This window comes from Sturnus vulgaris, unplaced genomic scaffold, assembly GCF_052056855.1.
Source record: "Sturnus vulgaris isolate bStuVul1 unplaced genomic scaffold, bStuVul1.hap1 Scaffold_194, whole genome shotgun sequence".
Lineage (NCBI taxonomy): Eukaryota > Metazoa > Chordata > Aves > Passeriformes > Sturnidae > Sturnus > Sturnus vulgaris.
In genome coordinates, this window is record NW_028276164.1 from 1,115,030 (window position 1) to 1,142,061 (window position 27,032).

General features: G+C 55.6%; 1 pseudogene; it reads right to left on the minus strand.

Annotated features, from left to right (window-relative positions):
- Positions 1–362: 362 nt before the first annotated feature.
- LOC148218172 (uncharacterized) lies at positions 363–24,444 on the minus strand (annotated as a pseudogene).
- Positions 24,445–27,032: the final 2,588 nt, after the last annotated feature.

Consider the following 27,032-nt stretch of genomic DNA (forward strand, 5'->3'; position numbering starts at 1 on the left):
ACACGTCAGCCCTTCTTGTGCCCATCCCCGGGACCTCCTGCCCCCTCACCCCAAGTGACTCCGGTGGCTCTTCCAGTTCATCCCAGTGTCTCCTGCTGTCCTCACAGTTCCTCCCCGTGACACCAGAGTATCTCCCATTTCCCCTCAGTCCCCAGCCATTCCATTCCCTGTCCACTCCCAGAGCAGGAAAATCTCTCCAACCCCTTCCCCCCACCCAACAGGGATCACCAGGACCACGGATCACCAGGGCTCTGCCCAACGGGGGTCACTGGGGATCATCCAACACCGATCCTCCCATGGGGGATGGAGCTGGAGCAGAGCACGAAGATCTTCCCACACTCGGAGCGCTCAGAGAGCTTCCCTTAGTGGTGACTCCGTTGGTGTTGGGTCAAGTGAGAGCTCCTGGAGAAGCTCTTCCCACACTCAGGACACTCGTAGGGCCTCTCCCCAGTGTGGATGCGCCGGTGCCTGATGAGGGTGGAGTTTTGTTTGAATCCCTTCCTGCAGTCGGGGCAGCGGAAGGGCCTCTCCTCTGTGTGAATCCGCTCATGTAGAAGGAGATTGCAGCTGGTCTGAAACCTCTTCCCACACTTGGGACACTCGTAGGGCCTCTCCCCGGTGTGGATGCGCTGGTGTCTTCTCAGGGCAGAGATCCATCCAAAGCTTTTCCCACATTCCAAGCAGGTGTAGGGCCGTTCCTCTGTGTGGATCACCTGGTGCCGGAACAGGCTGGAGATCACACTGAAGCTCTTCCTGCATTTCCCACACTCGTAGGGCTTCTCCCCAGTGTGGATCCTCTGGTGCCGGATCAGCTCACAGCTCCAGTTGAAACCCTTCCCACATTCCAAGCACTTGTGGGGCTTCTCCCCTCCAGGAGGCTTCTCCACCAGCTCTGAGCTCTGCCTGGATCTCCGGCCGCCTTCCCGGCTCAGGGAGGGTCTTTCCTCCTCGCAGCTCCCTGGGCTGGGTTTGCAGCCCTTCCTCGAGAGGGATCTACGGGGCTTTTCCTCCTTCATCTGCCCATGCAATGGGAATGAAAAATCCTAGTTTGGGGAAAGAATAAGAGAAGAGAGCACCTTGGACTGGGAGTTCCTCGTTGCCCAAGTGCAACTCACAAAGTCACTGTGCATCTTGTGTCTGTAAGAACCTCCAGAACATCAAGATTCAGCACAAAAGTCCTCCAAACATCAAGACAAAGATCAAAAACTCTCCAAACATTAAGACTCAGCCAAAACTCCCTGCAAAATATATGGATTCAGGCCCAGCAAAAAAACAAAGAACCAACTTTTAGCCCAAAAAAGCTCAGAAACACCAAGATTCACCCCTCTGAAAATCGTGGATCCTCCTCTCCGGTCACCTGCTGAATGTTGGGGGGGGGACCAACCCCCTGGGACTGGAGGGACGCTGTAGAAATAGGGAGGTTTGGAATCTTGTGCTACTTCCCGTTTCTACTCCTCCTCCTCCTCCTCCTCCTCCTCCTCCTCCTGTGTCCCTGCTCTTCCTCACACTCCTCTTCCTCCTACTATTCCTCTACTTGCTGCACAATCCCACCTTCTCCTCCGATATGCATCGTTTGACCATTTTGTTCTTCAACTCTGCTTCTCCCTCCCTCCTCCTGCTGCCCCCAGGCCCAGCACCCACTGCCGGCTCCCTCTTCCCCCCAAACCCACAGCATCCCAGCGCAGGGGCAGCGATGGAGCTGGGGCAGCTCGGGCTGGGGCAGCGCTGGGCTCTCGGCCGCTCCCGCCCGCACTCGCTCCCCACTGCAGCCGCTGCCGCCACCACAGCGCGGGGGGGCCCGGCCTTGGCGCTCCCCCCCTCCCACCTCCCCAAATTCCCCTGCCGGGGGGCGCTGGGGCCAGGAGACAGACGAGTGACAGATCAGGGGGGCTGGGAAGAGTCGGCAGCCAGAGAGCACTGAAAATCTCACCAGTGACTACAGTGGCATCTTCGGGGACTAAACATGGCAGGGCACCCATGGAGGGTAGAAAGGGAAAGCCAGGAAGGGCTCCCGGCCAGAGGGATGATGATCCCAAAATATCTCTGAAGAGTCCCTTGGGAGCATGTGGAGGGAGTTTGCACATTCCCCGGAGGTAATCAAGGACATGGACACCCAGGGGGGCAATAAGGGAAGTCCAGAAGGGATTTAGACAACAGGGGATAAATGGTGTTGGTGTGCTGGGAAGGGACTGGGTGAAGGGGAGAGTGTGCAGGAAGGAATATGGTTCAGGCAAGAAGCAAAAGGAGGAATCTATGTGGGAAGAAAAAGGATAATGGAACAGAGGAGAAAGAGAAAAATACTGAGGATGGGGATGTTTTCCAGCAGGCTCTTATCCTCAGAAGTTGCCAGCTGATGCAGATCCTTTGTATCCCCGGTTGCCAGGACAGGCACACAAGGAGGTCAGGATTGCAGGGGGTTTCTCTGTGCTGGGCAGCGGCAGGAGCGGGCGCAGAGGGGCGGCACCGGGAGCACGGGCTGGGGGCCTGTGGGGAGCTGCGGGGCCGGGCCGGGGCTGTGGGGCAGCCGGGGCTCAGCGCCGGGCGCTGCCTGAGCCCAGCACCCCCCGGCAATTGCAGGCCCGGCAGTGGCCCCCGGCCCCCAGGAGGCTGCGGGACGCCCCGGCCGCTGCCCGGCCCCGTGGAGCTGCCGGCCCTGCCCGCCGGGGGGGCCGCGTTTGGACACTGCGGCAGGACAGGCACCGGCTCTGGGATACGGGCTGGCCACGGCAGCCACAGCACAAGGAGCAGCACGAAGGAACAGCTGGGAAATGGGCATTGGACATGCAAGGATCCAGATTCGCTTTTAAACATCTTCCTTGGGTCACTGCAGAAAGGAATGATTTAGCAGAAAGCTCAGCAGCTGTCAGAGGATGAGCACCCCCAGGCACTGAGGGGGCTGCAGGAGGGGCAGAAGAAGCCCCTGGAGCACTTGGTCACAAAGGCACAGCAGGGGAATGCAAGAAGGGATGAGGAAAAGGCCAAGGGGAAGGCAAAGGCCATGGCAGAGTTTCTACAGCCCCTGAGGGATGAACCCCAGGGCCCAAGGGGGCCCCAGCACCCAGGGGCTCTCACATCCTTACACCATCTTCAACCAGGTGCCCTCCTCACACTGACACCATTCAGTCCTTGATGGCAAAGATGCTTTCTGGGGATGCCCACTTACACAGGATGGTAAACTGGATTTTGCCTTTGAGTGGGAACAAGAGGTAGAAGGGAAAATGGAAAAGACATGGACGGTCCTTCTGCAGGGATGCAGGGAAGCACCAGCCTTATTGGGGCAAATCTTGCAGAAAATATCATAAGAATTTATCCCTAGGATTTACCTAGAAATTGGGTTAATGCAGGATGTGGATGACTTTCCCCAGTCAGGAGGACAAGAAGTGGTAGAAGAAGCCTCTGTGAAATGGCTGAATGTTCAGGCTAAAAAGCATTTTTGAGTATTTGAAACAAAACAGGAAATGGTGGAGAAAAGGGTTAAATATTTGGGACATATTTTGACTGAGGGTTTGTGTTGTATTGACCCAGAGAGGGACCAGGGAATCTTAGAAGTAATCCAGGACAAAAAAGCAGGTGCAAGAATTCTGAGGATTAATAGGAAATTGCAGGACCTGGATTGAAGAATCTCTGCTCTAGCCACAACATTTTATGACTTTTTAAACCCAAATATCCTAAATATTGTGGTATGGACAGGAGAAAAGGAAAAAACCTGAGAAAATGAAAAATAACAAAATGATTGGTGCCCCAGCTATGTCTCCTCCAGACTGAGAAAAAGAAATTGGATTTCTATGTGTGTTCTAAGTGTACATTATATTATTGAGTTTTTGCAAATATTAAAATGAATGCTATATGCTGGAAAACATTGCTGTATGAATATAGTTTCTTTTAGTTCTGCAATTAACAAAACTTATAAATACTTGTGTGATAAATATATTTTTCTTGGAGTATAATGTAAAAATCTTTTGTTCATGTAACAAACTTGGAGAATGGTAAAAAAGATAATCAGGAAATTCTTCACATTCCTGGATTATGGGGCGCCAAAACCCCAGGGAAGGAAAAAATAGTGATTTACAGGTTGGAGGGGAATGATTCAGAATAATGCATGAAGGTCTATGAATATGCAACATGTTGCTGCATTTAGGAAGTGTTTTCTGAGTCAGTGTGTGCCCTTGGCTGAAGGCCAAGCATCCGGCCATTATAACCTTTGGCCAGAGCCAGGGCAGATATTGAATTATCTCCCTTGGAATTGATCTTTGCAATTCCTTACCCTGGGAATTCTCCACCTAGGGCGGGCTGGAGATAAGGGATGTATATTTCAAGCAGTCCGTGGCCAGAATCCTGTCTCTTGTGAAATCTCTGCCACAGGAAGCTGGGCTGGCACAGAGCCTGCCTTGGCACTTTGCTGTTCACAGCATCCACCCAGGACTCTGCCTCTCAATTACACTCACACACTGGGCTGCCTGCGATTCCACTGTTGGAAAATATACCAACTTTAAATTTTTTTACATTCCATTTTACTAGTCAGGCTCGGTTTGCCTTTCTCTCAGGAAAGAAATTCTAAAAGGTATTTTTTATGGACTGTTAGACCACTCAACAGAGATGAGTTTAACATCTCATCAGACTGGGAATAGCCCAAAAGATATCCACAAACATAACAAACATCAACAAAACATCAAGGAAACATCAGCAAATATCAAGGAACACCCACCCCAGACACTGCCCCCCGGCATAGATGGAGACACCTGGTCTGGAAAAGGCTGAGAAGGAAATCCAGGAGTGAGACCTCATTAACATCACAGGAGGAGAAATCCAGGTCCAACAGGAAACCAAACACTAAAAACTACACAACCTGGAAGCAATAAACACTAAACCAATGGATTTCAATGGGTTCAGACTGTAAAATTTCAGGAAAAATCTTGTAAAATTCACATCTCATGGAATGATTTTCTCTGCACACCCGGGCTATGTGTGGATGAAATGATTTCTGTTAATAATCCTGACCAGAATCAAGAAATGCCTTAACTCTCTAACACTAAAGATATTGCTGGAGAGTTTTTTATTGTCCCTGCAGTTTCAGTGACAAGATTACACCATGAGAAAAACTTTTCACATTAATCCTACTTTTAGATTGTCAGTTAGGTTTGGGCCAGGGGTGTGACAAGCAATTTTTACTCCTAGGAGAAGAGGTAGAAAAGACTTGATTGCATTGGAATATTTTTCTATATATTTGTGGCTGACTCTTAATGATGGGAGAATTTCGGAATGGATCTTTAGAAGCTCACCTTTAAGTTGCATTTTGCAAACCTAGAAGAGTATTAATGGTGAGGCTTTAACGCATAAACTGTTAATAAAAAATCGTTAAAAAAATAGAAAAGAAAAATAAAGCAGATTGTGAGCTTGCACGTGTGAATCCCCTAATAGCTGCTCTGGAAGAAAATCCTAGTTCCAGGCAGCCAGGAGAGGAGTTATAGAAATGCAAATTAACATTGCTCTGGAAAAGTGTGGACAATGCCCAAGGGCCTTCTTGCCAGGGGGAGGAATTTCCCTGAGTCCATCTGCCCCTCACCCCCAGCTCTGCCTGCTTGCACAGATGGAATTTGCACAACTAAAGGCAGAGCCCATAGTGAGGATATCTGACTGCAACAGAAACTGGTTAAGCTGCAAAGGGAAACAGCAAACGGAGAATATTGAGCAAATTTCATGAAAAAAAAGTGTGTGTGCGGGGATCATGCCTCTCCCCAAAGCAATGAGGTGTTTTTGCTAGTCCAGAGAAATGAGTTGGGAATCCAAACATTTTATCATTTCATAAGATAAAAGTGGTCAATTGATGCAGCCCTGGATGGAGGGGGCACCCAAAAAAGGGAAAAAGATGAACAGACACCAGAACAAATGCTACAACACCATGGACCAGCCCCTGGGATCCCTAACGAATTCATATCAGGACACAGAAAACCCATCCATAATTTGAGTGGCATAATTAGGTTAAAAAGTATCCCTGAAATAATAACCAAGCAGGCAGCTCCAGCTCCTGACCTTCCTGCTGACCAAGCCGCTGAAATGAGGAACGAGACATTTCACCATGGGATGGAATCAGATTATCTACTTACAGAAGAAGGAGGAGTTTGTGGAAAATTAAATGACGCAAACGGCGGTTTGCAAACAGATGATAACCGAAAAGTGGTTCAACAGATAGCAAAGGAAATATGAAAATAGCTCGTATTCCGGAGAAAGGATGGGAATGGGACACGTTTTCGTGGTTCCCTGGCAGACCATGGCTTAAACGAATGCTGCTCCTCCTCTGACGTGCTGCAGCAACTCTCAGCTTTTTACCATGGAAGACACCGTGCGCCAAAGAGGATGCAGGAAAAGAGATTGAGTCGATGGAAATTAAAAGTTTGTAAAGGCAATTCTTGAGAAAATAAGAAAAGGAGGGATTGAAAGCAGTAAGATTAATATCGTAGTAGGGGTGCATATTAAGAGGGACATGCAGTAGGCGGATCGGGAACTCTGAACCTTCCAAAAACGTCAGCCAGAGGGGAATGGGAGAGGGAGATGCAGACGGGAAAATGAGGATGAAAAAGGAGGCGGCGCTTTAGAGACCGCATGGCAAATGCCGCATGGCCTCTCTCTTTGTTCATCAATAAAGTCACTTTTACAGGACTCCTCTGTCTCCTGTGGGCACACAAACCTCTGGCCACGGGAATTTTCCCGCACAGCCCCGGGCACAGGGCAGACACCTCTGTGCCACCCACAGCAACCGGGACGAGCCAGCGCTGCTCCGGCACCGGCTCCTGCCGAGGCCCCAGCGGGAAGGAGACCGCGGGCAGCCGCTCCCGCAGCGCCCTCAGCCCAGCGCCAACACGGGCCGGCACCGGCACAACCAACCCGCCAGAGCCCCCTGCCGCCCCCTCGGCCCGCAGCGAGCCCCGAGCCCCCGCACAACCGAGCGCGGCTCCCACCTGCGCTGGGGCCGCCTCCGAGCTCCGCCGCCGCCTGTGGCTGAGGAATTCGATGGGATGTGTTGCCTTAACCTTTCTGACCACTCCCAGCCCATCTATGCCAGCACTCAAGCCCTGAAAGAAGGTGTGAATAAACTTCGGGTAGATAATGGGTACGACTGGCTGAACTGGCTCTTAGGGCACTGGGGACTCACTGGCTGGATCAGGAATTTAGTTCAAATAGGTTTGTATGTATTAGGCATCATATTATGCATTGTAGTAGTTATTCCTTGTATTTTACAGTGTGTTAAGAATTTAATAGACAAATCGCTTAAGAGTGTATTTTTAGTTAAAGGAAACGGGGGAGGTGTGGATATGGGTAATGCAAATGAGACTGATAATACTGCAGATTTAATCAGCAAATGCAGCCTGACAACGAGGATGCCTGGCAAGAGCAAAGAGAGACCTGACTGCAAGAGGACTGGATCAAGTCTGGGTTATGGGAAATAAGATTTTACTAAGTCCAAATGTAAAGTTTGTCTATGTCAGAGTTTGTCTGTGTACGGTTTGTCTATGTGATTGCAGTAAAATATTACCAGCCTTCCTGTAAATGGTATATAAGCACATGTAGTGCTCAGTAAAAATTGGATTTTGATCACCATTCAGTGTCCCCATCTCTCTCTCATCGTCGATAGTTCAAGTACTCCCAGTGGGTTCCTGGAAAGAGAATGGCGGCACATCTACTGCCTGCTACCCCCTCTAGGCAATATTCAACTGTTTCGTTCACAGACTCATCTTCCAGCACTCTTAGTGGGGTCAGCAGAGCCACTTCCCACTGGTGGGGGCAAAGAGCACCCTCTGTGCCTTTGTGGTGGGAGCAGACAGTGTTGTCTCAAAGGAAAGGTCAAAGAGAGACCAAGCTGGACCTCTGCCTCCTGTCCCTCACCCCACAAGGGAAGAAGGGCACAAAACTGAGCACTTTTAAATTTTTTTTTCTGTCCTATCATTTCCAGGAGCTTGACTAGCTCGACGGAGAGGATTCGAAGGATTCCTTGAGGATCACTGCCAGTGCACAGCACACATGGCATCCCTCACCCCTTACATCATCATGGGATGGTCGGGTAGGAACCAACAACAGCCCTATCCCACTGCTCCAGAAGCCAAAACCCCCATGCAAGCATTTCGTTATGGCCTTCTTAGAGAACCACATTGAGAGGAATGTTGAATTTTTTCTTTACAAATGAGCTGTGGATCTGCTTGTAAATAAGGCTAGCACTGAGAGATAAAAGAAACAATGGGATGGATTCCACTGATTGATGAATGGAAAAAGATATTTGCCTTTACAAACAAACTGTAGGGCTGCTGATAAATGAAATTGGATATCGAAAGATGAAAGAAGCAACGGGGGAGAAAACTATGAATTCTGTAAGAATTAAAAATTAAAAGGGAGGGTTATACATTAGAGGGGAATTTCAGGTATCAGGCGTTCCGGGAAGTCTGTGCCTCTCAAGTACCTCAGCCAATGGGGAGAGAGAGAGGGAAATGAGGCCAGGAAAATAGGATAAACAAGAGGCTGCGTCCTCCAAAAACTGGAGAGATCCCAGGGGAATGTCCCATGGCCTCTCCCTTTATTCCAATAATGTCTCCTTTTTGGACATAAAACTCTGGTGTTTGAGGATTAATTTTCCTGACAGAAAGCACTTTGGGATTCTTACGTGCACAAGCACGTGCAGTGCCTCAGTCATAAGTGCCTCAGAAATATCAGAAGTGTGTCTTCTTCAGAGTGTGGTCACAAGGGTTCAGATTTGAAGCCAGTTCTGCGGGCAGGCTGATGAATAGTCTGGGGCTCCTCTGCAGAGCCCCATTCATTCTGGGGCTGCTTTCTGCTGGCTCTGCTGGACTGGCTCGAGTGAAACACACACCCAATTAACAGCAGTTAAATTACTCTGGCATGGAACAGTGGGGAACAGGCAGAGCAGTGAAGGGCAGCATGGACCAGTTGTTCTGGCAGGTCTGACGAGGTCTGGTTTGATACAGCACTCACAGAACTCTGCTCCACCTGTGACACTTCCACATGCAGTAGATGACTGTTCCTCTTCACAATATCCAGCAAGGCAGGTCAAAGACACTTTTACCATTTTCATCTTCAAAAGGGAGAGGAAATCAGCAGCAAACATGAAGTAACCAGTCACAGGTCCCGGGAAGAAACAAAAGAACAAAGACTGGTGGAAAAAACCAGGTGGAGCAGTGATCCTTATCTGTGTGGAAGATATCCTCTGCTAATGGGCCATCTGTTAAAACCAGGTAGGGCAGTGTTCTTTATCTTTTCCACAACCCATCCTTCCTCCAGGAAGATATCTTCTGTTAATGGGCCATTGAGTGCCACTGCATGACTGATAAAATTCCATCATCCCATTGGGAGATGCTCCAGCCAGGGGGAGGAGCCAAGCCTTTCCTACCTAGATAAAATCTGAGATTTGGAACACCAAGGCAGCCCTTACCCACTGGTTTCCAGAGGACGAGAGCTACCAGACCTTTCTACAGCATCACTGCTTCAAGAAGACCACTTCATCGGGACTGCTACCACCACCCTAACTAGCGGGGTGTGAGGTTGTATTCTGATTCTGTCAGGTGTTTTCTTTTGTACTATTGCATGGATTTTTTTCTCTTATATTTTTCTTATGAAATTGTATTTCTGACTTGGAGTCTCTCACTAGTTTTGCTTTCAACCCAGCACAATTTTGGAGGGGATTTTGGCTTAAGCTTGATATTTGGGGAGTTTTTGATCCGTGTCTTAAAGTTTGGAGGATTTTGGGCAGGAATTTTGGTGTTGGGAGGTTATTACAGACACAAGATGCTCAATGACTTCCAGAGATGGACTTGGGCAAGGAGGAACACCCAGTTTATGGAGCTCTCTTATTGTTATTTCCCCCTAAACCAGGAATTTTCATTCCTCAGGTGTGCGGGGATGGAGGAGGCAGAAAAGCCCCGGAGATCCCTCACAAGGAGGGGCTGCAAACCCAGCCCAGGGAGCTGTGAGGAAGAAAGACCCTCCCTGAGCCGGGAAGGCAGCCAGAGATCCAGGCAGAGCTCAGAGCTGGTGGAGAAGCCTCATGGAGGGGAGAAGCCCCACAAGTGCTTGGAATGTGGGAAAGGTTTCAGCCGGAGGTCTGAGCTGATCCGGCACCAGAGGATCCACACTGGGGAAAAGCCCTACGAGTGTGAGGAATGTGGGAATGGATTCAGAGACAGCTTCCATCTGATCCGGCACCAGGTGGTCCACACAGGGGAACGGCCCTACACCTGCTTGGAATGTGGGAAGAGCTTTCAGTCGAGCACCAACCTGAGAAGACACCAGCGCATCCACACTGGGGAGAGGCCCTACGAGTGTCCCAAATGTGGGAAGAGGTTTTATACAAGCTCCCATGTCCTCCTACATGAGCGGATTCACACAGAGGAGAGGCCCTTCTGCTGCCCCGACTGCGGGAAGGGATTCAAACGGAACTCCCACCTCACTGTCCACCGGCGCATCCACACTGGGGAGAGGCCCTACGAATGTCCTGAGTGTGGGAAGAGCTTCTCACAGATCTCTCACTTGTCCAAACACCAACGGAGGCACCACTAAGGGAAGCCCTGTGAGTGTCCGGAGTGTGGGAAGAGCTTCGTGCTCTGCTCCAGCTCCATCCCCCATGGGAGGATCGGTGTTGGATGATCCCCAGTGACCCCCGTTGGGCAGAGCCCTGGTGATCCGTGGTCCTGGTGATCCCCGTTGGGTGGGGGGAAGGGGTTGGAGAGATTTTTCTGCTCTGGGAGTGGACAGGGAATGGAATACCTGTGGACTGAGAGGAATTGGGAGGGACTCTGGTGACACTGGGAGGGACTGTGAGGACACTGGGAGAGACTGGGATGGACTGGGAGATCCACTGGAGTCACTTGGGGTGAGGGTGCAGGAAGCCCCGGGGATGGGCACAAGAAGGGCTGACGTGTCTCGGGTGATTCCCAGGGAGGTTTTGAGGGGCTCCAGGGTCATTCCCAGGGCAGGGCCCGAGGGGACACGCTCTGCCCCACGCTCACCTCTGCGCTCCACGAGGAACGGGCTGGACAACTCGTAGTTGTGCCGGCAGTGCCTGTCCACCGCAGCCCGTCTGGACTCCATCCATTGCGGGTCGCTGTTCCAGTGCCTGGCAGCCTTGTCCCCAAAGGAGGTGTCCCCACGTGCAGCCCCACATCGCTGCCCAAGTGCAGGAACTGCTCCCGCTTGGAGATGTTCCTCTCCACGAACCTCAGCCGGTCGGTGCCGTGAATGAAGTGACACTCGGACTAAACCATCTCCTGGAACAGCGCTGTGTGTGCAGGACACAGGTCCGGGGGTGTCCCCCCAGCAGCCCCCCAGCAGCCCACAGTAGCCAAGAGCTGCGGGGCAACCCCGACTCGGCACCCCCAGTGCCCCACGGCCGGCATGCGACCCTTCTTCCCACAGTCACAGTTCCTCTTTTCCAGGCTTCTCTGTATTTTCCTCCCCCTTTCCCAACATTCCCCAGTCAGCAGCCCTCTCCAACATCTGTTTGGGGGTCCTATCTCCCCATTTCCCTTTGTCTCCTCACCGTTTCCACCGTTCCACCACTTCCCTTCCCGCCTCTCCCGCTCACCCGAGAGCTCCGCGCCCCCAGCCCGGGGGGCTCCCAGTGGCACCAGTAGGGCCCCAGCTGCCCCACACGCCCCATGGCCAGCGCCGGGCAGGGTCTGACACCTCCCCCTGTTGGAACCCTGGAAACTGAGGGGTTTGGGCTTTCTGTGCTGACAGGCACTGACCCCCAGGAAAACACTGCTTTTGACCTGAGCCTGTGAAGAAGGTTTCCAGAATTGACTGATAGAACTGGGATCACTGGTGTGTTGTTGTAATAGAAATGTGCAGTGTCACATAGTGGAAAAATAAAATTTGTGATTTTAGAATGTAGTAATATATATTAAATAAGATGGATATTTTAGCGCGGAGGTTTCTTTCTTCTTCACTCTCTTCATGGCTCTAGGTGGTACTTTTGTAATTAGATAGAAAATTCCCCATTGCAGGTCACGGGTGATTGGTTCTTGGGCTATTATGGTGTCTTTTTTAAATTGGACTCATTGGCCCTTAAAAAGCCTTGTAGAGAGAGGTACGTCGCCATCTTTAGCCTGTTAGCTGTAAGTGCTGTAGAACTCACTGTAATATAGATAAGAATTAATAAATATTTGAGTCCGAACACGAAATTCCGTCTCTCGAGCATTTAATCCTGACTCTGGAACAACAAAAAAGAAGATAAAACGCGATACCCCCCTCCCCAAATTCTCCTGGCGGGGGGCGCTGGGGGCGGGGCGCGGGTGGAGTCCAGGTGAGGAGCTCTGGGCGCTCTGGGACTGCCTGAGGAGTCATCAGCGCCGCGCGCTCTGATTGGCTCAATTATTTTGGTGCCTTCTCTGATTGGCTGAGGAGAGGCCCGGGAGTTGAGAGGAGGACCGGGAGAGATCCTGCCCCAGGCTAGCGGTGGAAGAACATCCAATTAACAAGACATGCAGATCCTTTCCCAGCGGTGCCCACACTCCTGTAGGAACTAAATGCACCGAGGATCTCACGAGGGTCACCAACTCTCTGGCGGCCAAATCCAGCCCTGCGCTCCCTGCGGGTGCGGGCACTCTGGGAAGGGCTCAGCTGCGGGTCAGATGGCCGGAGAGTGGCTTGGTGGTCACCTCGTGTGTGAGGCAGTGATGGGCTGGGGAGATGCGTGGACACTGCACATAATCACTTCCATGCAAAAATCATTCCGGGAAGGAGTAACAGCTTCTGACAGAGACCAAGTGTTGCCACCAGGTGCTCCTGCCAACAGCCGCCTGCAGAAAGGAGCACACACACCAATGCACGTGGGCTTTGGCTGTCCTCTGGCAGAGAAGTCCCCAGGGGACACAGGTCTCTGTGGCAGGAGCAGGCACCAGCATTGGCAGGCCTTGGGGGCGGCAGGTCTCCTTTGGCAGGGACTCTGCCACACCTGCTGATTTCACTGCTCCCAGGGCTCAGAGCAGCATTCGTGCCCTGGGCCATACGTCCCGTGTCTGTGTCACACTCCTGTGTGTGTGACGGCCACCCAGCACCGGGTCTTGTCCCAGAGAGGCCCCGGAAGCTGCTGTGGAAGGCCCCGATGCCCTTCCTGCTGCAGCTGCATCGGCAACCGTGGGGGCTCCTTCTGCTGCCCTGAGCAGGCAGAGCAGAGGAGCATCTGCTTGTTGTTTGAGCCATTCCTAAAATTCCTGTTGGGCTGTCCTCGAACCCTGGGGGAACGTCTTCCTTGCAAGCTGGGCCACTTTGGGTGGGGGTGTCCCCAGGGCACGTGGAGGTGTGTCCTAGGGCTCTTTGTGACACAGTGCACCGTGGTCACCGTGCAATAGGAAAGGGACAGAGCGTACAAGGGTGACCCTTTGTGACACGTCGTGACATAGGTGCTGGCGGTGACACGGCCACACCACAGTGCTCGGTGCATTCGTCGGGACAGGACGGAGAGAGCGGTGCTGTGAGGAGCCCCCACACAGCCAGCTTGTTCCCTACTGACCCGGAGCTTTTCCAAAGCGTTTCCTCTGCAGGTGGCCTCGAGGACAGACTGCAGGACACGGTGTCCTGTAGCCTTCCCAAGGCTTCTCTGTTGCAGCTGCCTACAAGGCACAACTGCAGCACTTGCTCATCTGGAGCTTTTCCAAGACATCTCTCCTGCAAGCAGTCCCAACTCCAAACAGTGACATGGAGCAGACACCACCCAGAGTGCCCAAGCTGGCCTGGGTGAAGGAGGAGGAGGTGGCTGCAGCTCCCTCAGCACAGCAGCCTGAAGAGCTGGAGCAGATCCAGCTGCTGCAGGAGGGTGAGTAGCAGAGCTGGGCCACAGGGCTGGTGCCTGCAGCCAGCTTAGCCCCATCCCATCCCATCCCATCCCATCCCATCCCATCCCATCCCATCCCATCCCATCCCATCCCATCCCATCCAACATGCCCATGGATAGGACAGAAGAGGGGCTGGGGCTGAACGCCCAGACAGCCACACCCCATCCCTGGAGCATCCCAGGGCTGTCCCTGCCTGGGAATGCAGGGCTGGCCTGTGTTCTCCGGCCTCTCCCACAGCCCCTCAGCCCTGGCTGCGCTCGCTCTTTGCCAGGTGCCGCCATGGACCCGACACAAGAGCAGGACCCTGCCCGTGGCCGCTTCCGCAGAACAGCGCAGGTACTGCAGCCATCCCCACCTGGGCTGGGCCTGCTGTCACTGCTCAGCCCAGCACCGTGCTTGGAGCACTCCATGGATTCTCCCTCTCTTCCTGCCCTTCTCCTGCAGATGATCTATGAATTCATCATGTGCATTTGGTGGGAAGAGACCACCGGTGTGGGCACTGGGCTCTTGGCAAACTTTCCCCTCTTCACTGCTGAGACCGGGGCTGCCATGCTGGATTTGCTTGTGGAGAAGGGTGTCTCCAATCCAAAGCAAGTAAGCAGCCTGTGACCAGGGCTTGATCACCCCAGGAATTTTGTGGCGCCTCAAGCCAGCTCTGCTGGGTTTCTTCAGTCTTTGAGGCCCAGACCAATAGGGTGGGAAGGGCAGCACTTCTCAAGGGAAGCTGGGGAACCTGCTGCTCGGGCAGGTGTCCAAGTCTCCCCGGGCCTTCTGCAGGTGCCAGCCATGGTGAGGTACATCCACAAGTGGCTCACGGCCAATGAGTCTGCTGGGCACAGGCTGGACAAGGCCCTTCTGGAGCTGACCAGGCAATACCCCTGCGATGTGCTGATGACTCTCTTGCGCTGGGCCCCATCGGGTGACAGGTACGGCAGCCCCACCTGCCTTGAGGGTTTAGGGTTCCCCGGCCCGTTACCCTGTAGAGCCTGTCCCTGGTGACTGCCAGACAGGGGGACAGTCCCAGGAGCCTCTGGCTCCTCCGTTTGCCAGTGCTGCCATGTCAGCCCCTGAGCGTGCTGCCACGCTCCCTCCCTGCCCCTCAAGATGCCTGCACCCCCGTGGGCTGGCTGGGTGCTGCCAGCGAGGGACAGTGGGCAGAGGCAGGGCTGACGGCCAGCGCGGGCCCCTGCAGCAGCCCAGGCCACAGTGCTGTGGCCGAGACACCCGTGACACAGAGCTCTGACCCCACAGAGCTGCTACGGCCATGTGGGGAGTGATCATGTCCTCCACTGGGACTGCGGAGCCGGCGCTGCAGATACTCCTCAATGTGCTGAACGCCTGGCCAGTGGACAGTGTGTACACCTCCGATGGGGACAGCACAGGAGTCTTTGCCCTGGCTGTGAGTTCCTGCAACTGACCTTGGCTTGCCCCTAGGCCACCTCTCCAGCAGCTAGCTCTCTGTCCTCCCCCCAGCTGCATCTCTCTGCCTCAGGCACTGGGCTGAAACCTGCCTTAGGGGCAAGGTTCAGGGGCACCAGGCTGGGTGACCCCGCGGTGTCTCCCCCGGCCTCTCCCTGGCATGCTCGGGCCCTGCCACACGGATGTCTTGGCACTGAGTGTTGTCTCTGGGTGGTTCATTTTTTGCAGGCAACCGTGACACTGTGGAGGGTCTTCAACCTGACCTGGTGCCCACCTATAGTGTTGGAGTATTTTCCCCGTCTCTTTCTGTGTCTGCTCTTCCAAGTTTACATCAGCGCACTGGATACGCCAGAGGAGGTTGATACCTTCTGGAAGGGGTGCCAGGAGCAACTGGGCCTTGCCACCAACCCCCAAAGGTGCTCCATCCCAGTCCTCCCAGTCTCCCCATCCCTTCCAAGGCAGGAGCCAGGGCTGCCAGCATGACCTGGGCTTTGCTCTGCACACAGGTTTGCGGTGCAGACCCTGAAGGTCCTGCTCTGCCGAGTGCAGTGTGAGCGTGTTGTGGTAGCCATGGAAGGCAAGGCTGGCTGGGACACGCTGCTCTGTACTGACACCCACCACTATGCAGTGGGACTCCTGGCCAGGTGAGACCCCCTTCTCCCTGCTGCCCCCGGCACTTGTGCCCAGGGTGCCCCACACAGTTCCCATGGGCATGGGTGAGAGGGCTTTGTCACAAAGAGACGGACGAGCAGACTGGAAAAGGCTGGCACAGGAGGGTGCCCGGGAACAGCCGCCTCCCAAAGCGCCCACGGGGTGCTTGGGAAAAGACCAGAGCTCCGTGGGTCACTCCTGGGAGAGCTTTGCCCTCTCGGCTCAGGGGCAATGATGCCTTTTCCCCCCACCAGGGAGATGCGCTGTGTCTCCATGATCTGGTGTTGCAGCTTCATCTCCTGCCTCTTGGAGCTCCTCAGCCAAGACATTTCAGACTGGCAGCTGCCTGCCATGGCGTTCCTTGTGGAGGTGAGCCCCATGGGCAGCACAACCTCGCTGAGCTGCCTCCCACCTCTCTGCCCTCTCACAGCCACAGCTGCCTGGGACGGTGCCCGTGCCCTGTGCTGCTGCCTTGGCTCAGGCCTGTGCAGTTCTGAGCTCCTGCCAGCTGGGCACCCCGGTCACTGCTTTGTGCCTTTCAGGTCCTGGACTTCCTGGACATCAAAGAATGGGGTGACAGCCTCCTGGAGATCATGGCAAGGCGCCTGCAGAGCACGTCCAGAGAGATGCGTCGCCTGGTGCTCAGATGCCTCGTGCAGCTCAGCAAGGACCCCTCGATGGTGAGAAGACAGCAGCGGCTGAAGCTGTGCTGGCAGCGTGGGGCTGGGGAAAGCAGCCCCTTGGGCTTGGCTGGGCTTTGGGAGCTGTGGCAGCTGCTCCCAGCTCTCCTGCGTTGCTGTTCAGCTGCCCGAGTGCTTCAGGACAGGCCTTCGGCCCCTGGGCTCCACGGCAGCAGCAGCAGCAGCGTGGGCTTGCCCTGCCTTGTCTTCCATGCAGAACATTCGAATGTACAGCCTGACAGAAAGCCTTGCGGACCTGTTGCGGGATGCAGATGAAGACATCGTTGAGATGACCGTCGCGGTGCTCAGCTTTCTGCTCTCGCACAGACACCTCGCAATACCCAGCCCCATCGCCCTGCGGCTGGCTGGCGCGCTCTGGCCACTGCTGGACAACGTAAGGCTCTGTGCCCCCAGCCACGGCCACTGGGTGCTGCCCCCAAGTGTGGTGCCCCGTGGATTTTTGGGCCTGTGCACAGAGGGGTCTGGAGCAGGGCTTTTGCTTCCTTTCCAACAGGACAACCGCCATGTGCAGCTGCTCTCCATTCGCCTCTTCCAAGAGGTGATGAGGTTGGTAGCGGCTAAGGGTAAAAAGCCCCTCAAGATGCTTGTGAGCAAGAGCCTGCTGCCACTCTTCTTCAACTGCCACGATGAGAACATGCGTGTGGCAGAGGTGAGGACTCCTGGGCGCTGCTGTCCTCCTGGCAGGGGGCTCAGCTGTCTCCCTGCACCCGGGCACCTCATGGGCTCCAGCCTCCTCCTGGCCTTGGCACAGGGAGGCAGGTCCTGTGCCCTGGGCTGCGGTGCCATCTCTGGGTCTCTGCTGCTCTGCAGGCCTCTTGTGAAACGCTGCTTTCTGCACTAAGCTTCCTGAAGAGGAGAGATCTTGAGCACCTGCTGATGGCGGATCAGATGTGGAGGTTTGGCGAGTGCTTGGTAAGAACGCTGCTCCCTTCCCTGGGCTGCCCACGCGGGCTCTTCTCCAGGCTCCTCTGGCCCCAGGGCCGGAGCTGATGGAGCCCCGAGCTCCATCAAGCCCGCGCCTTGCCGGGCCCTCTGCCCCGCTCAGGGCTGTGCGGGCAGGGCAGGCCGGGGCCAAGGGACAGAGCCCGCGCCAACCCTTCCCTCCGTGCCCTGCCGCTCTCTCCAGCTGGCACAGGACAGGAGCCGAGCGGCCGAGCTGCTGCGCCAGGCGCTGCCGTACCTGCGGAGCCCACAGGAGCCCCTGCGAGAGGCGGCCCTCAGGTTTCTCGGTGAGCCACAAGCCCGGCTCCCTCCCCGCCCCGCCGCAGCTCGGCCCCAGCCCCGCCTGCTGCCCCGGCAGCGCCATCCGGGCCGGGGCTCTGGAGCCCCGCCTGCCCTCGGCGCCGCTGCCGCCCTCTCGCAGCCGTGTCCTTGGGCGTCAGGATGCGGCGAGGGCCGGGCCTGAGCCCTGCAGGGGAAGGCGCTGCTGTGGCCGCAGGGCTGGCAGCGCCGCTGCGGGGCAGCTGTGCGGCTGGGGCCGTGACAGGCTCTGTGTTGGCAGGGATGGCCGGGCGGTTCCTGAGAGAGCAGCAGCGAGAGTTGCAGCTCATGTGCAGGGGTGAGTGAGGCCAGCGGGCTGTCAGCGGGGGCTGGCGCTGGCAGCTGCGTTCCCTGCCCCGGCTGGGAGGGCTCTGCTCCCTGCGCGCACGAGGGGCGGCGTGGGCAGAGCACAGAGACCTTCCAGGGGCCTGCGGGAGGGACATTCGTGGCCAGCGCCTTCCAGCTGATCCTTGCTGTCTCCTGCTTCCTCCAGGCCATGGCAAGAGCTGCCGTGTGGGATGGATGGGGCAGGAGGGTCTCCCCAGGTCCCTGCAGATGCAGGCTCTGACTGTGGCTCTGTTCCTCTCTCTTCCAGCTCTTCAGGACATGACAGATGACACCAGCCCTGCCATCTCATGCCTGGCTCTTCAGACGCTGTACATCAACAGAGTTGTACAGAGCATTCCCTCCTCCCGACTCCAGCAGATGCGAGATGGATTCCGCCACCTCTGGAAGTCACGGCCTTCCCTGTGTCGCAGGGGCTGGTTGTCCTGCGTGAGCACTGTGGAGAACTGATCCGGGAGGCTGCGTCTGCTGGGGCCACCTGAGCCTGCAGGGAACACCTCTGCACTTCAAGGACGTTCTTTCACCCCATTGTAGGATTAGTAAATTGCTGTTTTCATACACAGAGGTCCAGGAGCTTTCTTTTGGTGCCCAGAGTCTTCAGGCCAATGGGGAAGAGGGCAAAAAGGGTGCTTGTGCTCGGCAAGTTGGCCAAGCGTGCGGAGTGGAAGGGAAAGTGGCCAAAAGGCCCTTGGCCTTTGGTGGTTCTGTGGAAGCCTTAAGGCTTCTGACAGAGCGGGCGGGCAGAGGCTGGAGCTGCGGCGGGGATCCCTGAGAGACCGGTCCCTGGAGATGGCCAGCACCCCTCTGCCAGCCTGGAAGCGCCATCTGTGTCCTGCCCGTGTGTTGCTGGCTGGATTGCTGAGGGCTCTGAGGTGCCTCTTGATGCGGCTCCTCTGGAGCTCCTTCAGCAGCCAGGCAGGCCTGGGGGAGGCGTGGAGGGCACGGGACAGTGGGAGGCCATGAAGGGCTGCGGTGCTGCCAAGGCCTGCCCGGAGAAGGCAGTGGGAAGGCGTGAGGGGGATGCGTGTGGCGCTGGGTGGCGGGAGGCTGTGATGGGCCAGGAGGACTTGTGTGGATGGGTTGGTGGGAAGCCCTGAGGAACTGGGTGGCAGAGGCCATAAGCAGCCCCCAGACAGCCACCTTCTTCCTGCCAGCCGGCTGCTCTGGCGCTTCCCCGACGCGTCTCTGGTGCCCGTGGCAGAAGCCCTCGAGGCCTGGCCTCAGCAGGACGGTGGGGACAGCCCCGAGGTGCCCAGGCTGCTTTGGCCAGGGACAAGGAGGGACAAGGAGGGACAAGGAGGCCCTGCTGGAGCACGGCCACTGGCTGCTGCAGGCGAGGAGCAGTGGGAAGTGGCAGCGCTGGCGATCAGCCCGGGTCCCCAGAGCTGTCCAGGCCACTGTGCTGTGTGGCCAAGACTCGCCTGACACTGAGCTCGGGACCCACAGAGCTGCTGCCACCATGGCAAGAACGATGTCTCCTGGAGCTGGCCTGCGGAGCTCCTGCTGTCAGCGTGGCTCTGGACACCAGAGAAAAATGACCAGAGTGTGCACAGGAACAGCAGCACCCAGAAGGCTTGTACCTCCTCAGGAAGACATGCACACCAGACAGGATGCCAAAAGAGGGGATGCTGTGTGCACAATTTTTCGTGGCTTGGCAAAGGTTGTCAGGGAAAGTGGTCACCATGGTTTTCTCTTGACTTGCCAGAATCACAGCAACGCTTGGCAGCTTCAGCTGCAGCCTGTCCCCCTGACTGACCTCAGCGGCTCTGCTCGAGGGCACACTCGCCTTCCAGAGTCGGCTGTTGCAAGGCAGCAGCGTTGGTGCCATCGTTAGAGACTCTGATGGGACACGAGCCCTTAGCTGCAGCTGCTGACACTCTCCTCCATTGCTATAGTTTTGCCAATTTAAATATACTAATTTTTCTGCTGTGAGACAGAACCAGGAGCAAAAGAGCAAGGCAGGCCTAAAACTTAAAAAGGGTATAAAAAACTTTATTAACTACACAAAGAAAGAGAAAGAAAAGCAAATTCAGAATAAGATCTCTAGAGCACTCCTTCCTTCCCTCTCCCAACCTTCATAACAACAAAACAAACATACAAAAAACTACTTCAGCCAGTTCCCAAGGTAAATAGTCCTTTTCAGTTCACTTTGGAGAGAGAAGTTTCCTCTTGTCAGGCCATAGTGACTTCACCACAAGAAGGGAAAAAACCAGTCCTCTCATGGCTTCACTTTCACGATTTACATCTGCCTGGGAAAAAACTTGCAAAGTAGTGAAGTTCCTCCCATCTTCACAGCTTTCCCAAAGCTGTGCTTATGGGCCATACTCACGGGGTATTTACTTTTAAGAATTAACTGTTCGAAACCAAACATTTTCTTCATCACTCTTTCTCTCTGTTCATGCTCCATCTCCAGAAAAAGAGATCCCCTTTTCTCCTCGGGGCAAAGGATTCTCAACACAGATGCCTTTGATTAACAATCTATCAAATGGAACATCTCCAACCTCCCCGTGTCTTTCTCCATGGTTTACAGGAATATTCAGTACATCAGTTCATCCCTACAATCTTACAAAAGGATTTTCAGCCATCTTCACAGCATCTCCTCATTCTCCTTTCATCTAAAGAAACTTAGCTCTTGCTTCACCGACTTTGGAGCATCTCCTTTTTCCCCTCTCATATTCAAAGGAAAGCCGGAGGTCTGCAAAATCTTACCTGAGCACTAAAGAGTTAAAGTTTCACACAGAAGTCACGGCGCTGGGTGTGGGGGCGGCTGAGATGTTAATCAGCTTTTCTGGAGCTTGCTGCAGCCCCACACTGCCCATGGCCACCCCTGCTTCCAGACAGGGCCCGGCTGCCTCCCCCAGGCCGTGCGGGGGCTGGGCGGGCTCGGCCCCTCCAAAGCTGCTCCGAGCCAGCAGCAGGAGCCGGGCCCCCCCAGAGCCGCGGGCTCGTAGGGGAGGAAGCCGGGCTAAGGTCTCATCAATGAGCCTTTCCTCCCCCCGGCCATCGGGTTCCCTGGTTTGCAAACGGGGCCCAGCGGCCTCCCGAGCTCCCCCCACATGGGAGGGAGCCCGGGCCGGGCCGTTGTTACCTGCTCAGCCACCGGAAATAAATGAGAGTTTTTCCCCGGTTACCGCCTTCAAAATGTGTGCTCACCGAGCGAACTAACTTTCTGCAATTGGTTGTTCAGGCTGTCAATAACCAAACCAGCCTCCAATTGGTCCCATCAACTCCCAGAGGGAGTTCTCACAGAGAGAATTTCTCTCTTGAGTTTCTTCTCCCCAGGTGAAATTAGCACAGAAGTCGATATTAGGGAAGATCCTGGTGCTTTCCACCAGTTTTAGAGGGTCATAAACGCTTTGGGGGATTTCCCGGTTAGTTTATGGGCAGATGTGACCCCTTTTTTGGGAGAATCCTGATGGTTTCCGCCAATTTTGGGGGTTCTAAACGCCTTGTGGTGGACTCAGTTCCGTGGGTTCTGGTGCCGCCCGCCCACGCTTCCAACTGGTCCGGACTGGTGCTCCCAGTGCCGCGTGGGGCGGGGCCGCGGGGACCCCCCCAGGGCACAGCGCGGCTGCTTTGGGGCTGGCGGCACCGCCCGGCGCTGGGCATGGGGCGTGTCGGGGGAGCTGGGGCCCTACTGGTGCTACTGGTGCTGCTGGGAGCTCACCTGTCTGGGGGCCAGCGGGACTCGGGTGAACGTGTGTGCTCCCCCCGGGGACCCCCAGCCCGGTGTCACTCTGCCCCCGAACGGCTGCTCCCAGTATTCCCAATAAAGCTTCCCAGTTCGCATGGTCCTGTTTATTGCGGGCCAGTGGGGAAGGACTTGGAGGGACCCCGCAGGGGGAGCCATGATGGGGGGGGTCGCAGAACTGGCCCCAGCATGGATCAGGAATGGGGACCCCCAGGAATGGTGGTGTCCCCCCATTCTCACCCTACTCTGGGGGACCTTGGGGGGACCCTGAACCCCAACACGACACTGTGCCAAACCCAAAGGTGCCAGGACCCCAATAAACAAACAGGGGAATTTGGGGAGGGGGTGCATGGGGGGGTGCCCAGGCTGGCCCAAGAGCCCAGCGCTGCCCCAGCCCGACCTGCCCTGGCTCCATCCCAGCTCCTACCACAGGATGTGATGGTGTTGGGAAAACAGGGGGGGTGAAGGGTGGGTGCTGGGCCCAGGGGGAGCAAGAAAAGGGATGGAGGGGGGCTGAGGAAGGACTGGGAGAAGGACTGGAGAGGAGGCAGGACTAGAAAGGAGGTGGTGTGGGACATCTCTCAGTGCAATTTGGTGGTCCCAGGGCCCTGACCAATTCTTTAGGGGTACCAGCCACCTCTTTTCCCATGCTCTTCCAGCCCTTTTCCACTGTCCCCCACTCAACCACCCCGACCTCATGCTTCTTTTTGAGGTTTCCAGGCCCCTCCTGCTATCTCTGGGAGTCCCATTCCCCTTTCCTTCAATTCAGGCACCTCTTGAAATCTTCTTTCTGGTGGAATCCCAAAGTATTGCGATTTACAGTGTGCAGTTTTGGAGAAGGACAGCTGTGTCTGGCTTTCCTCTCCCTGTTGTGGCCTCTCACCTGCCCCTGACACCCTGGGGGTGCTGGGATTTCCCTGCTGGGGACAAGGACGTTCATTCCCTTCCAGGAGCCCAATGCTCGGCTGGGGCTCCAGGGCAGGGGGTCCTTGAGCAGCTGCCCCAGAACCTCCGCCAGGGTCTCCCAGCGCAGCCGGAGCCGCTCGGCCTGGGGTCCCCAAAGGCCTCAGCGAGCCCCAAGTCCCTGCCAGGAACCCTCAACTCCCTCCAAGCCAGCATCCCCCACAGCCCCTGCAAGTTCCCCCCATGGCACCGGCCGTGGCCGTGTCCCCACATGTCACTGGCCATGTCCCACCATGTCCTCACCCATGGCTGTGTGCCCACCATGTTTCCATCCCTGTCACTGTCCTCCACATCTCCATCCATGCCCGTGTCCCCCCATGTCCCCACGAATGGCCACGTCCCCCTCCATGTCCATGTGTCCCCATGTCACTCTCCATGTCTGTGTCCCACCATGTCTTTCTCCCTACCCAAGTCTCAGTTCAGTGTCTTTATTTTTATCCCAAGATTGGATGTTTTAAAGAGATGAAGAGAAATGAAAAGCAAATCCAGCCCAAAATAAAAGGATTTCTGTGTCCATGCTGGCTGAGAATCCAGCAGGGAAGGAGTGAGGGAAGAATACTTTTGGAGGTGTTTCCACCCCACTGTCTCCAAAATCTTGGTCTTTGCCCCAGTTCATCACCATTTTGCTGTGGAAAACACCCTTGGACAATCAAAAAATCAAAAATCAAAATCCTGGAATCTCTGAGGATGGAAAAGACCACCAAGACCATTCAGTATTCCTTGAAGCCACCAGAAGATAGGACTGAAAACAGAAGATTTTCTGGGGTTGAACATCAACAAATTCACTCTCCCCAAGGAATTCCCAATGTTGGTTTCCATCCCAATGGACGTTCCTGTCCCTGCATTCATCCAGGGAGACAGGATGATGCAGAGCTCCCCCAGCCAGGTGTCTTCCCAACACGGATCACCAGGACCACGGATCACCAAGGCTCTGCCCAACGGGGGTCACTGGGGATCATCCAACACCGATCCTCCCATGGGGAATGGAGCTGGAGCAGAGCATGAAGCTCTTCCCACACTCGGGGCACTCACAGGGCTTCCCTTAGTGGAGCCTCCGTTGGTGTCGGGTCAAGTCGGAGCTCCTGGAGAAGCTCTTCCCACACTCAGGACACTCGTAGGGCCTCTCCCCAGTGTGGATGCGCCGGTGCCTGATGAGGTTGGAGTTCTGCTGGAAGCCCTTCCCACAGTCGGGGCAGCGGAAGGGCCTCTCCTCTGTGTGAATCCGCTCATGTACAAGGAGATTGGAGCTTCTCTGAAACCTCTTCCCACACTTGGGACACTCGTAGGGCCTCTCCCCGGTGTGGATGCGCTGGTGGTATCTCAGGTTGGAGATCTGTCCAAAGCTCTTCCCACATTCCAAGCAGGTGTAGGGCCGTTCCCCTGTGTGAACCACCTGGTGCTGCATTAGACCAGAGATGTCTCTGAAGCTCTTCCCACATTTCCCACACTCGTAGGGCTTTTCCCCAGTGTGGATCATCTGGTGCCGGATCAGATGGGAGCTGTCTCTGAATCCCTTCCCACATTCCTCACACTCATAGGGCTTCTCCCCAGTGTGGATCACCCGGTGCCGGATCAGATGGGAGCTCCACCTGAAACCCTTCCCACATTCCAAGCACTTGTGGGGCTTCTGCCTTCCATGAGGCTTCTCCACCAGCTCTGAGCTCTGCCTGGATCTCCGGCCGCCTTCCCGGCTCAGGGAGGGTCTTTCCTCCTCACAGCTCACTGGGCTGGGTTTCCAGCCCCTCCTCCTGAGGGATCCCAGGAAATTTTCCTCCTCCGCCATCTGCCCACCCCATGGGAATGAAGAATCCTGGTTTGGGGAAAAAACAAGAGGGGACTGCCTTGAGCTAGAGGTTCTTCCAACCGATGTGCAGCTGAGGAAGACACTGGGCATCCTGTGTTTGTAAGGACCTCCCAAACACCCAGACTGATCACAAAAATCCTCCAAATATCAAGACGCAGATCAAAAACTCCCAAAAAACCAAGATTCAGCCAAAACCCCCTGCAAAATATAAAGATTCAGGCCCAGCAAAAAAACAAAGCACCACGTCTTAGCCCAATAAAGCTCAGAAACAACAAGGTTCACCCCTCTGAAAATGGTGGATCCCCCTCTCCAGTCACCTGCTGAATGTGGAGGGGGGGGGCCAACACGCTGGGACTGGAGGGACGCTGTAGGTTTGGAATCTTGTGCTGCTTCCCATTTCTGCTCCTCCTGTGTCTCTGCTTTTCCTCACATTCCTCTTCCTCCTACTATTCCTCCTTCTCCTGCACAATCCCACCTTCTCCTCCGATATGCATCGTTTGATCATTTTGTTCTTCAACTCTGCTTGTCCCTCCCTCCTCCTGCTGCCCCCAGGCCCAGCACCCACTGCCGGCTCCCTCTTCCCCCCAAACCCACAGCATCCCAGCGCAGGGGCAGCGATGGAGCTGGGGCAGCTCGGGCTGGGGCAGCGCTGGGCTCTCGGCCGCTCCCGCCCGCACTCGCTCCCCACTGCAGCCGCTGCCGCCACCACAGCGCGGGGGGGCCCGGCCTTGGCGCTCCCCCCCTCCCACCTCCCCAAATTCCCCTGCCGGGGGGCGCTGGGGCCAGGAGACAGACGAGTGACAGATCAGGGGGGCTGGGAAGAGTCGGCAGCCAGAGAGCACTGAAAATCTCAGCAGGGACTACAGTGGCATCTTCGGGGACTGAACATGGCAGGGCACCCGTGGAGGGTACAAAGGAAAAGCCAGGAAGGGCTCCTGGCCAGAGGGATGAGGATCCCAAAATATCTCTGAAGGGTCCCTTGGGAGCATGTTGAGGGAGTTTGCACATTCTCCCAGAGGTAATCAAGGACATAGAAACCCAGCAGCACAATAAGGGAAGTCCAGAAGGGATTTAGACAGCAGGGGATGGATGGTGTTGGTGTGCTGGGAAGGGATTGGGTGAAGGGGAGTGTGCAGGAATATGGTTCAGGCAAGATGCAGCAGGAGCAATCTATGTGGGAAGAAAATGGATGATGGAAGAGAGGAGGAAGAGAAAAATACTAAGGATGGGGTGTTTTTCAGCAGGCTCTTATCCTCAGAAGTTGCCAGCTGCTGCAGATCCTTTGTATCCCCGGTTGCCAGGACAGGCACACAAGGAGGTCAGGATTGCAGGGGGTTTCTCTGTGCTGGGCAGCGGCAGGAGCGGGCGCAGAGGGGCGGCACCGGGAGCACGGGCTGGGGGCCTGTGGGGAGCTGCGGGGCCGGGCCGGGGCTGTGGGGCAGCCGGGGCTCAGCGCCGGGCGCTGCCTGAGCCCAGCACCCCCCGGCAATTGCAGGCCCGGCAGTGGCCCCCGGCCCCCAGGAGGCTGCGGGACGCCCCGGCCGCTGCCCGGCCCCGTGGAGCTGCCGGCCCTGCCCGCCGGGGGGGCCGCGTTTGGACACTGCGGCAGGACAGGCACCGGCTCTGGGATACGGGCTGGCCACGGCAGCCACAGCACAAGGAGCAGCAGGACAAAGGAACAGCTGGGAAATGGGCATTGGACGTGCAAGGATCCAGATTCGCTTTTAAGCATTTTCCTTGGGTCAGTGCAGAAAGGAATGATTTAGCAGAAAGCTCAGCAGCTGTCAGAGGATGAGCACCCCCAGGCACTGAGGGGGCTGCAGGAGGGGCAGAAGAAGCCCCTGGAGCACTTGGTCACAAAGGCAGAGCAGGGGAATGCAAGAAGGGAGGAGGAAAAGGCCAAGGGGAAGGCAAAGGCCATGGCAGAGTTTCTACAGCCCCTGAGGGATGAACCCCAGGGCCCAAGGGGGCCCCAGCACCCAGGGGCTCTCACATCCTTACACCATCTTCAACCAGGTGCCCTCCTCACACTGACACCATTCAGTCCTTGATGGCAAAGATGCTTTCTGGGGATGCCCACTTACACAGGATGGTAAACTGGATTTTGCCTTTGAGGGGGAACAAGTGGTAGAAGGGAAAATGGAAAAGACATGGACGGTCCTTCTGCAGGGATGCACGGAAGCACCGGCCTTATTGGGGCAAGCCTTGCAGAAAATATCACAAGAATTTACCCCACCCCCAGGGATTGGGTTAATGCAGGATGTGGATGACTTGCTGCAATCAGGAGGAGAAGAAGTGGTAGAAGAAGCCTCTGTGAAATGGCTGAATGTTCAGGCTAAAAAACATCTTTGATTATTTGAAAA